The 13,474-nt window shown below is 35.7% G+C and overlaps 1 long non-coding RNA gene across 1 annotated transcript in view; it reads left to right on the top strand.

Moving 5' to 3' along the window:
* The first annotated feature begins 8,936 nt into the window (after positions 1 to 8,936).
* The window catches only part of LOC110291696, a 10,246-nt gene continuing 5,708 nt past the window's right edge, over positions 8,937 to 13,474 (top strand). The window contains exon 1 of the long non-coding RNA XR_002377596.2: positions 8,937 to 9,007. This is a non-coding gene — a long non-coding RNA (uncharacterized LOC110291696). The remainder of the gene's footprint in view (positions 9,008 to 13,474) is intronic.

Genomic DNA, 13,474 nt, shown 5'->3' on the forward strand with positions numbered 1-13,474 from the left:
ATGATGCCAATTAAATCTCTATCTTTGGGGAAATTGCCCATGAGGCAGTGTTTATAAAGCTTCCCAGGTGATTGTAATAGGTAATCAGAATAGAAAATGACTGTATTATAAAATGCTCTAAAAGGATCATAACCAGTCTTTCTGCTCTAGCTTCTTCCAAGGCAGATTATTTCTTCTACTGACCATTGGGGATCTCTAAAAGTAGGACAGCAGGGTAAAATGCATCAATTTTCTTTCTCATGCATCTCAGAACCACCCATCCATAAGGTTAGAACTTTCAGCCATGTTCTTTCTAATGAAATTCCAGAGACTCTTAGTTTTAGCAAATAGTCACTAAGTTTTATAGAACATATTGTTAAGGGCACACATACTTACCTCTTGCCAACATTAAATTGTCTATACTTTGGCAGGTGTAATTTAATGTTTATATCTCAACAAGACTGTAGTTGCTTTTAATGTGTGCATTAGTATTATACATTTCTATTTAGTAGTATAGTATATTGGTGAGTGTAATCTTTACTGTGGAACAGAACAGAATCTGGAGTCAGACATGTAATATTCAGTATCTCACCTTGTCACTCCATTGTCTCATATGAATTATTTTAAATTAAGTCTATTTATAAAAACATATGAAAATTCCTTCATTTAAGCTAAGGAATTATATTCAATTTCAAATATAGGATCTCACTGTTAAAATCATACTTTTGTACCTATCTATCATCTATCTATCTATCTATCTATCTATCTATCTATCTATCTATCTATCTATCTATCTATCATCTACCTCTCTCTCTCTCTCTCACACACACACACACACACACATATGTATACATATATATATGTGAATATTTGAGTGTCTATTATGTAAAAGTCACTTTACTAGATGCTAAACATTAAGTCTCATCCCTCATGGTGATTATAATAGATTTTCCAGAGAGACAGGTTTTATATGACCTATAGAAATCAGGTATAGACAAATGAGTGAGAATTCAGTTGAAGTGACTCACATTAATGTGGAGAAGAATAAGTTTAGATTAAGCCACCTTCAAAGTTTAGAGGCTGTGCTAGGCCAGCAGCACAGCTGAGTAAGTAACCCCAAAGTTTTTGGTAAATCTCAGATTCATTCCAATGTGATGAGAATATAAGAGTAAACAGTACAAGGCCCAGAGCCCTCCTTCCAAATATTTGGAGATTTTTATGGAGTAGCCGGAAGGTAAGAGATTGAAGTAGTCTTTTCTTTCCTTTTAGAGCAAAAGAACTCTCAGTTGAGTAGTTGGTGCTTGCACACTTTGAGACAAAACCTTCCTTCCCCAGTCCATCAACTCAGACATCAGTGTCTTCAGGAAATACCCCTACAGACATACTTAGGAATAGTTACATGACAGATGTCTAGATATTCCTTAATCTAACAAAGGGGACATTTCACAATTAAGTACTTCAGTGCTACATTCTATGACAGAAAATGACAGTGTCCATTATTAATCACATGAAAAATTAAGACAAGATGAATGAATGTTTTATGTAGAACATTGAGGCAAGGGCATTTGAATGTATCCATAGAAGCAAAATTGGAGTTAGCACAAGAGTTTACATAGTAACTAGGCCCTATAAACACAGGTTATTTGTATCACATTTTGAATTTCAACAAAAAAAGAGTTCACCACAAATTACTCTTCTGCATGTTATTTAAGGAGAAACATATCACCATCTTAATCAGTTCTGAACCTTCTGAGCTACAATAATAACTGGTGTGGTAAGAAATGCCTACTTTTGCAATAATGTCACGGATATAACCAATCACTTTCTGATTGGATGTAAGTCGAATTCCACAAGAAGGAACTATTTCTGACGCTAGTATTGGGCCAAGAATTTGTAGCTAGACAGGTCATAGGTTCTAGGGGAGAACCTGCTATTATTCTACTAGTTGAGAATAGTATTGATCATTTATTTATCATTAAACTATCTAAACTATTTTACCAACAGACAAATGCATCTCTCTACCCTTCTATTGCAGCAGAGGTTTACTAACACAGAGACCCATAACTGGCCATGGTAAAGAGGAAAATACTGCACAGTGCTCAGACTTACATGAACCATGTATACCACATACCTTCAATCAGGCCTTGAGGATCAGAATAAAAGATGAACAACATGAACATAAGAGCAATTGGCTGTGGTTGGACTACAAGAAACAGTTGCTTCTGGACCACGCCGCAGATGTGTCTAATATGTTTTAAACAAAATTACTGTGGATGATTTTAACAGACCAATTTTTTGACAGTTAGTAATAAGGAGTAACAGCAACAGAAAAGACTTTCCTTGTTTTCTTTGTAGATGAAAGTTTGAAAACAAAAGGATTCAGACATTTGGAAATTCAAGGGAACTGTTTATATCTGGGTTTTTATCTGAATCATTTCACTGACAATGATTCAATGTTAGTTAAGCAAACTCTGTTTCAGACTTAATGCCTCTGAAAAGCAAGACCATAAAATGTGTTTATTTTATTTATTTATTTATTTATTTATTTATTTATTTATTTATTTTGGTTTTGGGGATTTTTCTGTTTGCTTTGTTGTTTTGTTTTTGTTGCTTTTTAAATCTTTATTACATTATTTTATTTATCTATATTCTGAAAGTTGTTCCTTTTCTTGTTCCCCCCTCCCTGAGCTCTTCACCCCATCCACACCCCTCTCCCCCCACCTCTGAGAAAGTGCTCACCCACCTGAATAACTCTCTACTCAATGATAACCTGGTCAAGGAAGAAATAAAAAAGGAAATGAAAGACTTTCTAGATTTCAAAGAAAATGAAGACACGGCATACCCAAACTTATGGGACTCAATGAAAGCAATGCTAGAAGGAAAACTCACAGCACTAAGTGCCCTCATAAAGAAATCGGAGAATTGGACACACAAACTTTATATGCCCCAGTACAGGGGAACGCCAGGGCCAAAAAAAAAAAAAAATGGGAATGGGTGGGTAGGGAAATGGGGGAGAGGGGGGAGGGTATGGGGGACTTTTGGGATAGCATTGGAAATGTAATTGAGGAAAATACGTAATAAAATATATTAAAAAAAGAAAAAAGAAAAAGAAATTGGAGAGATTCCATACTAGCAACTTAACAGCACACCTGAAAGCTCTAGAAGAAAAAAAGTAAACACATCCAAGGGGAGTAGAAGGCAGCAAATAGTCAAACCCAGGCCTGAAAGCAACCAATTAGAAACAAAGAGAACAACAGAAAGAATAAACAAAACCAAGAATTGGCTCTTTAAGAAAACCAGCAAGATAGATAAACCCTTAATCAAACTAATGAACACAGAAACAATATCTAAACTAATAAAAGCAGAAGTGAAAAGGGATAAACTGGGGAATTTTTTTTTAAATCATCAGCTATTACTATAAAAGCCTATACTCAACAAAACCAGAAAATCTAGGTGAAATGATTTTTTTTCTAGACAGATACCACATACCAGAACTAAATCAAGATTAGGTAAACGATCTAAAGGATCTTATAACCCCTAAAGAAATAGACGCAGTCATGAAAACCCTCCCAACCAAAAAAGCGAGGGCCAGACAGTTTTAGTGCAGAATTCTACCAGACCTCCAAAGAAAGCCTAATACCAATACTCCTCAAATTATTCTAGAGAATAGAAACAGAAGGAACACTACCTAACCCATTCTATGAAGCCACAGTTATATAAACCATATATATAGATAGATAGATAGATAGATAGATAGATAGATAGATAGATAGACCATACAAAGACCCAACAAGGAAAAAGAAATTCAGACTAATTTCCCTTATGAATATCAATGCAAAAATACTCAATAAAATTCTCACAAATGAAATCCAAGAACATATCAAAACCATCATTCACCATGATCAAGTAGGCTTCGTCCTAGGGTTGCAGGGTTGTTTCAATATAGGAAAAATCATTAATGTAATCCACTATAAAAACAAACTCCAAGAAAAAATCACACGATCATCTAATTAAATTCTGAAAAAGCCTTTGACAACATCCAACATCCATTCATGTTAAAAGTATTGGAGAGATCAGGAATTCAAGGCCCATACCTAAATATAATAAAGCAATATACAACAAACCAACAGCAAATATCAAATTAAATTGAGAGAATCTTGAAGCAATCCCACTAAAATCAGGGACAGGACAAGGCTGCTCACTCTTTCCCTATCTATTCAATATAGTACTTGAAGTTCTAGCTAAAGCAATTAAATAAAAAAAGGAGGTCAAGGGGATACAAATTGGAAACAAAGAAGTCATGGTATCACTATTTGCAGATGATTGATAGTATAAATTATTAATTCCATAAATTCTACCAGAGAACTTCTATAGCTGAAACATGACTTTAGCAAGATGACCATATGTAAAATTAAGTCAAACAAATAAGTAGCCTTCATTTACACAAATGGTAAACTGGCCGAAGAAGAAATAGGGAAACAATACCTTTCAAAAATAGTCACTAATAATATAAAATATGTTGGTATAACTCTAATGAAGCAAGTGAAAGATTTGTATGACAAGAACTTCAAGTCTCTGAGGAAAAAAGTGTGTTTATTTTTAAATTATCTTTTTTAAAAAAAGGGGGGGTTAGGGAGAATGCATATATCATAAGATAATAGGGAAGGTCTGTAGAGTAGTTTTTAAGACGGAGCTCAAATTTTCACCCTTGGTTCCAGTGTTTTCTCATACTGAGAACCATGTGTTTGGCCCATGGCTTTCTTTAAATCATTAAGTGTGGAATTATATGTTTTAATAATAACCATAAGATAGTAAAATGAGATAAAGATATTTTTGAGTGCCCAGAGGATAATGATCTGACTAATATTAAATGTCATTCAGCAGCACTGTGGAGAATAAGCCATGAGGTAAAAGTGGAAGCAGAGATAACACATAAGTGCATATTTTGTAGTTCAGGGGGAGAGATCTTGGTGACTGTTGCTATGGTAAAATAGGATGAAAAGTGACAGTCATGATGCATTTCAATTTTTAAGGAATTAATTTATTGCTGATCATTAGGCAAGCCAAGATAACTAGGTAGAAGCCCTCAGCATATTAACAAGATTGGTTTGTATTTATAGGATGAATTGTGGCCAAATTTACTGTTAGAATGTATCACTTGTGTTAGAAAATGTTACTGTTGTGTTCCACTATTATTATTATTATTATTATTATTATTATTATTATGTCATTTTTTACAGTTCAATCATTATCCCCCCTCCTTGTCTGCCCTCCAAGGCTGTTTTCTCATCTCATTCCTCCTCCCCCAGTCTCCAAGGGGATGCCCCCACCCTCCAACCCCCACCTCATCAGGCCTTCTCACTCCCTGGGGCTTCAAGTCTCTTGAGGATTGGGTGTGTCTTCTCTCTCTGGGGCTAGTCGTCCAGGCAGTCCCCTGCTGTATATGTGTTTATGCCATCAGACCAACTAGTGTATGATGCTTGGTTGGTGGCCCAGTGTCTGTGAGATCTCATGGGTTCTTATCACAAATTATGCCACATTGAAAATAAAATTTCTTAAGAAATTTTCCAGAAGCTGGAAAGAACCCAGATGTCCCTCAACAGAGGAATGGATATAGAAAGTATGGTACATTTACAAAATGGAGTACCACTCAGCTATTAAAAATAATGAATTTATGAGTTTCTTAGGCAAATGGATGGATCTGGAGGATATCATCCTGAGTGAGGTAACCCAGTCACAAAAGAACACACATGCTATGCACTCACTGATAAGTGGATATTAGTCCAGAAGCTCAGAATACCCAAGATACAATTCACAAACTACATGAAATTCAAGAAGAAGGAAGACCAAAGTGTGGATACTTTGAACCTTCTTAGAAGGGGGAACTAAACACCCATGGAAGGAGTCACAGAGATGTAGTGTGGAGCATTTACTGAAGGAATGACCATCCAGAGACTGCCCCACCTAGGGATCCATCCCACATACAACCACCAAAACCAGACACTATTCTGGATGCCAACAACTGCTTGCTGACAGGAGCCTGATATAGCTGTCTCCTGAGAGGCACTGCCAGTGCCTGACAAATACAGAAGTAGATGCTCACAGCCATCCATTGGACTGAGCACAGTCTCCAATGAAGGAGCTAGAGAAAGGACCCAAAGAACTTAAAGGGTTTGCAACCCCATAGGAGGAAAACCAATGTGAACTAAAAAGTACCCCCAGAACTCCGAGGGACTAAACCATCAACCAAAGAAAACATATGGTGGGACCCATGGCTCCAGCTGCATATGTAGCAGAGGATGGCTTGGTAGTTCATCAATGGGAGGAGAGACTCTTGGTCCTGTGAAGGCTTGATGCCCCAGTGTAGGGGAATGCCAGGACCAAGAAGCAGGAGTGAGTCGGTTGGTGAGCAGGGGAAAGGGATAGGGGATAGCGCATTTTTGGAGGGGAAACCAGGAAAGGGGATAACATTTGAAATATAAATAAAAAACATATCCAATAAAAAAGAAAAATAAAAGAAAAATTTTCATTTCCCCAAGTTCCTAGACAGCCCTAGTATGTGTTCTTTTCCTTTCTTTTCTTTTCTTTTCCTTTCCTTTCCTTTCCTTTCCTTTCCTTTCCTTTCCTTTCCTTTCCTTTCCTTTCCTTTCCCTTTCCCTTTCCCTTTCCCTTTCCCTTTCCCTTTCCCTTTCCTTTTTCATAAAACTTTATTTTTCTCAGTTTCCAAAACTTAAACTATAATGATATAATTTTTTCTCTTCTTTCTCCAAAGCTTCCCATATCTCCTTTCACTCACTCAAAAACTCAAGGTCCTTATTTCATTATTGATATATATCCTGGCTAGTTTTATGTCTAGTAACACAAGCTAAAGTCATCTGAAAATAAAGAGCTCAACTTAAAGGAAAAAAAAAGTGTCCACAATATTAGGCTGATTGTAGGACTGCTTGTAGGACATTTTCTTTTCTTTTTAGAAGAGGGGGAGGTCTATTATATTGGTCAACTACTCCTGGACATGAGTTCTGCCCTGGAGTGTTTGATAGGCTGTACAGTGTCTCTCCTTTGGAGGAACCTAACTTTCCTTTCTCCCAGCATGTATAAATGGCAGTTCAGTTGTTAACTTTTACAATAGTGGCTAGGTTTTCATCCATCCATCTGTTCATTTTTTTGTAAACTATAACAAAAGAAAATATAATAAGTTAAAAGAAAACCCATCATATCAGAATTGAACAAGGCAAACAAACATAAGGAAAAGAGCTTAAGAGAAAACAGAAGAGTCAAACATGTGCTTACAGGACTCACCCACTCAGGAGTCCTGTAAGCACAATAAACTGGATGCCTGAAATACATTTGCAGATGACCTGCTACAGATCTGTGCAAGCCCTATGTATACTGCTTTTATCTGAGTTCATATGAACTTGCCTCTTGTGGATTTAGAGGGCCTTGTTTTCTTGATGACTTCCATCCCAGTTGCCTTTTACATTCTTTCACTCTCCACTTCTATGGGTTCTGTGAGCTCTGAGGGGAGAGGTTTGATGGAGATAGCTCATTTGGAGATGAGGGTTTCAAGGTCACTCACTCTCTGTGTAATGTCTGATTGTTGATCTCTATATTTGTTTCCAGCAGGAAGATTCTCTGGTGACAGCTAGACAAGGCATTGGTCTATAACTAAATCATATGAATTATTAACAATTATTTATTTCACTGTATTTTTTCTTTTTTAAAACCAACCTTATTTGGTAACTAGGTCCCTGGGCTATCTAGTATCCGGTTCTTATGAGGAAAGCAGTGTCAGGTATGTGTTCCATATCATGGAGTAGGCCTTAAGTTAAAGCAGATGTTGTTTAGTTACTCCTACAAACTTTTGCCACCATTGCATTCATATATCTTACAGGTAGTTCACCATTCAGGCTGGTTTTGTGTTTATGCTTCTCTTTTGATAGAGTAGGGTTTACAAAACAAAAATAATAAATGGATATCTACATCTTACTTCATCTTTTAATCTTCAGCATTAGCTAAATGAAGTCTTAGAATGAATGATTCAATTAAGAAAATACTCAATAGCCAGGCGGTGGTGGCACACACCTTTAATCCCAGCACTCGGGAGGCAGAGGCAGGTGGATTTCTGAGTTCGAGGCCAGCCTGGTCTACAGAGTGAGTTCCAGGACAGCCAGGGCTATACAGAGAAACCCTATTTCGAAAAAAAGAAAAGAAAAGAAAAGAAAATGCTCAATAATTTTTGTTTAGCTAATATTCTATACGAAAAGGCTAGATTTGTTTATAACACCAGAATCCAGAAAACGATATTCGTGGGTATGTGTGTGTGTGACATGCCAGAAAACATAACACAATGACTTTCATATAATATTGGATTCCTGAATGTATTCCTACATTGTCTAATACAAAGAAAAAAATATTATGCTTTAAGGAGTAGGTGGGATGGGGAGCAGGGGGTGGGGGACGGTATAAGGGACTTTCAGGATAGCATTTAAAATGTAAATGAAGAAATTATCTAATAAAAATTGTTTAAAATAAAAAAGAATTACAATCAAAATAACAATGAAAAGAAATTACAAAAACTAAAAATAATAATAAAAATGTATATGTATGTAGAGTATAGTTTGACATTGTTTTGGAGAATCATTAAATATATGCTCGCTCTCTCTCTTCCCTGTCTCTGTCTCTGTCTCTGTCTCTGTCTCTGCCTCTGTCTCTGTCCCCATCTCTGTGTGTGTGTGTGTGTGTGTGTGGTGTGTGTGTGTGTGTGTGTGTGTGTGTGTGTGTGTGTGTGTGTGTGTGCTTGTGCATGTCACTGAACAATTACATGTTTCTTTCCTCATTGCTTAGATGTTTTCTGTATTCCTTTTGTTTTTGAGATTCATCATGTAGTTTATTTTAGGCTGACTGGTTAATAATTGACAGAATTCTCCTTGACTCTGCCTCACTCCCAGCATTGGGATTTCAGAGGAAGCCACAATAAATTACTTCTTCATGGGTTCTAGGGATTCAACTCATCTCTTTGGGCTTCAGTGTAAGTACTGACCGAGCTAGTCCTGGTCCATTTAGATGCATAGTAGATAACTCTGCATCCTGCCTTTTAAAAGATCAAGCTTAATAACTGCAGTGAAATTGTGCAAAAAAATTAACAACACATATTTGGAAATATGTTTTGCAATAGCAATTTGAGTATTTAAAATAATCTCAATAATGGCACCCTATTGAAAATGAAATGTTAAAATATTTACTATAGCGTAGGTACAATAATTCTATATCATGGTCGTAATCGATAGATTTGATAAATTTAGTTAATTGGATTTACTGTAATCCAGTGGTTGCTATTCTCACAACTTACTCTCATCCATCTATTAGCGGTATGAAATAAATTTAAAACAAAGAAGTAATGTAGTTGACTCAAGTGAATTAAACTGTAATAAACTGTGACTTATTTACCTGTTGGGTGAAATAAGAAAAAAACATAACCAACTACATCTGTGCTTGTAGATTTGTTTGTTAGTTTGTTTATACTGAATTATTTACCCATGATGTGCACAACTTAGAATTGAAAAAAACAATGATTCATTTAATAACAGCAAGGGAGCTATGAGATGACTCAGCATTTAAAGGGACTTTTGGATTTTCCAGAACACAAGTTTGTTTCCCATACAAACACGCTAAAACGCTACTCATTCTACCACAATTCTGGTGATCACAGTAATGTGTTATATTCCTTTATGCATACAAGGCACACAGATTCAATAAGACAGTAATTTAGGATTTAAACGTTGAATGTCTGGCTATCTGTGGCTTTCGTATAATGTTTCATTTAATGTGGTAATTTTATTTTGAATTTGGTATTCTAAAAAATATTTATTTTAGTGTTATGTGGTGTGTGTGTGTGTGCATGCCTATGGAGGCCACAAGAGGGGCATTGCATTGTCAGGCTTACAGGTGGTTGTGAGTTGCTCAATGTAATTCTGAAATACAAAGTCAAGTTTTCTGGAAAGTGGCAGTAGTTAGTAGTATGTAGACACAGTCTATAAACTTTATTTAGGACATGGACTTTGAGTTCTCTAGGAATGTGAAATATATATATATGTGTGTGTGTTTGTGTGTGTGTGTAAATATATATATATATATATATATATATATATATATATATATATATATATAGAGAGAGAGAGAGAGAGAGAGAGAGATGCCATGTATATGAGATATGAACTATGATGTGCTTTGAGCAGTGCAGGAAGGAGGAGGTACAGTCGGTACAGTCTTTAAAATTTTTGCATTGTTTTATTTGTTTACAATTCAAATGCTATTTCCCTTCCTGGTCTCCCCTCCATGAACTCCCCACCCCTTCCTCCTCCCCTTTGTCTCCAAGAGGGTGCTCCACTTCCCATTCACCACTTTCAGTTCATGCCTCTAGCTTCTCTTCTCTGGTAGCCTTGACAGGACTGCCTCATTTTATTTCATTTCTAAATTCTAAGGAAGTCTAAGATCAAGGCTGCATCAGTGTTCACTTTTTATTAAGGCTTGAAGACTTGTCTTGCAGATGGCTGTATCCTCTTCATTACCCCTAGGAACCTCTGTCAGTGAGTGCCCACGGGAAGAGAGAGAATGTGATCTTTTTAGAAGCCATTTCTAGATCAACAGTAACTAGACCAAAGAAGGGACACATCTTAGTTATTTGACTTTGTTTTATTTAATTTTTATCACATTTATTTACTCTTTGTGTGTGGTGACATTCACAAGTGGTCAGAGGAGAATCTGTTGGAACCACCTTCCACCATGTGGTCACCAAGCACGGTGCAAGCATCTTGAATGATCACCATCATGTCTTCTCTGACTGAACTTTAACAATCCCCTTACAGCCATTTCTGCTGCCACCCACAATATATTCACCTCAACAACACAAGTCTATCAAAGGAAATATGGGCCTTGATTTCTTATTTAAGGCTGTGTCCTTCAGGTTTCTCTGATGTTGGGTAGCATTTTCAATAGCTTTTGTCCAAACTCAATTGACTGTAGGAAAACTACACCTCCTATGGAGAAGAGCATTAGATTCCTGGAAAAATATTTTAAAATGACCTCAGTATGTTTGGAGAGATTGTGGGAGGCTGTGAAAATATCTAGTTTCTTAATAATGTATTTGGATTTCATATACAAAAAAAAATGTCTGGTAAAGTGAGATAGTTTTATTTCTCTCTAGATATTTTATTTCTTCTGAGAGTATTGTAATTGCTAACTCTTGTGAAACGTGTTAAGCTGCAATGGTGAGAAGGGGACTTTTGCCTTGTTCTTTGACTCAGAAAAAAAAGTATCCATTCCATCATATTCATCATATGAAAATTCAATTTCCTTAGAGATGGCTGTGGTTAGAATACAGGACTTCACATATTGTCTTTATTTTTGAGAGTTTTTAATCATGAATTGATCATGCATTTTCCTAATGTGATTTCCATCCCCTGACTGTTACCTCATTGCCTTCTTTATTTAATCTGTTAATGTAATGAATTACATTGATTTTCAAGTAGTGCTCAGCTTTACTATCTTTGGAAAAGTATTTGGCCTTGTCTATAATTTTGTTTGATTCAATTTTTTTTTGTTATTGCAATAATGTAAAGACCATAAAACATGATTAAACTACTATACTTATATTTGTAGAATTTTTGAAGATAAAGGAACATTCAGATTGCATATATTTTTGAATGATGTTTTGTGTATTTCAGATTTTAATTCGTTCATTTCAGTTACTTTGTTGAATTTATGATTATAGAGTTCTTAAAGGCATTTATTCATGGTTTTTTTCATTGAGATCAATAGTAATTTCTCTTTCTCCAATTCCAATATTGTTTTGTGTGTTGTTTAAAAAACCTTGGTATGAAATTTATCAATTATATTGATATCTTCATATAAAAGGCTTTTGGTTCATTAATTTTTGTTATTTTCCTTCTTCAAATGTATTGTTTTACAATAATTACCATTTCTCACTTTTTATATTCAATTTCCACTGTTGTAATGATGTTTTGATCTACATTCATTAGATTAGAAGTTAATAGCTTAATATTTCTTTTTAAATATAAGCATATAGTATCTATAGCCATATAAACATTGCACATTTTTAACTGGAGGGGATTATTGAGACAGGATCAAATTCTAAACTTGCTTAGAACTTACCATCTTCAGATATCCTCATAGCAGATACTGGGTGTCTTAGTTAGGATTTCCATTGCTGTAAAGAGACACCACACCCAACATAACACTTATAAATGACATTTAATTGGGGTTGGCTTACAGCTTCACAGATTCAGTTCATTATCATCATAGTGGGAACTATGAAATAATACAGAAATACACAGTGTTGTGGGAGCCAGGAATTCTGCAAATGTCTTGATCCAAAGACAGCCAGGAAAAGACTCTCTTCTGCAGGCAGCTAGAAAGAAGGTCTTTTCTGTACTAGGTGAAGCATGAGCACTAGGACCTCCAAGCCAACCTCATAGTGATGTACTTTCTCCAACAAGGCCATACCTCCTAAGAGTGCCCCTTCCATGGGCCAAGCATATTCAAACCACTGTACAAGAATTGCAGGTCATGTATGAATGAAGTAAGAGAGACCACACATTTTATTGTAGTTTTATACTAGTTTAGTTAAATGTTTAAAATGATTTCTTTTGAAACTTCTATTTTGCTTATATTTTTCGGAAAAAAAATTGTATTTCAAAGCTGTGAGGTTAAATTTTTTTAGCAGTACTGTTTAATTTTTTAAAAAATTTGTGATGATTTGAAAATATGCTTTTGAAACATATTCATTTATGAATATGTTGAACTAGGAGAACTTGACTTGGTAAACTCTAGCTTAAATGTATCTAGAATCCTCCCCCTGAGGACAAGAGTACCATAACAATGGCCAGGAAAGTGAAGTGTTATTAATGGTGCAATTGTGGTATTTATGTCTTAGGAGTAACCAATACCTGTCTAATTGAACTTAAGACTCATTCGATAGAAAGATTTCTAGCACTATCTACCCAACTAACCTACCAACTATGTATTGATCCTACGAAAGAACCTGCTGATAACTTCTGAAGCCAATATAATTTCTAACAGCATTCTAAATAATTTTTTTAATATTCAAAGCTAATTATAGCTTCTATCTCTTATCAAAGAACATATTTTCTGCAGTAGACAGAGCCTATTACAACAGAAAGCTTCAATTGATGAATATGCAAAGAACAATATACCATGGTTTGGCCAAACCCAACAGATACATTTACAAATATAATCCACTACATCTCGTGCTCCTGAAACATCATAGACAAAGGGGAGGTAAAATGTAAGATCCAGAGGACCAGAAGGTTTGCTCTGAGATAGTCTTTTATTATCATGTAAAAATTGGACTCATGAAATCCCAAGAACATGGTCATTAAAGATGAGTGGACCCCATCTGGCACCCTCCCAGCCGGAGGACAGTGACCTGCCCTGCAGGGAGCGCCATCTTGGCTCC

This window comes from Mus caroli, chromosome 3 (assembly GCF_900094665.2).
Source record: "Mus caroli chromosome 3, CAROLI_EIJ_v1.1, whole genome shotgun sequence".
NCBI classification, from domain to species: Eukaryota; Metazoa; Chordata; class Mammalia; order Rodentia; family Muridae; genus Mus; species Mus caroli.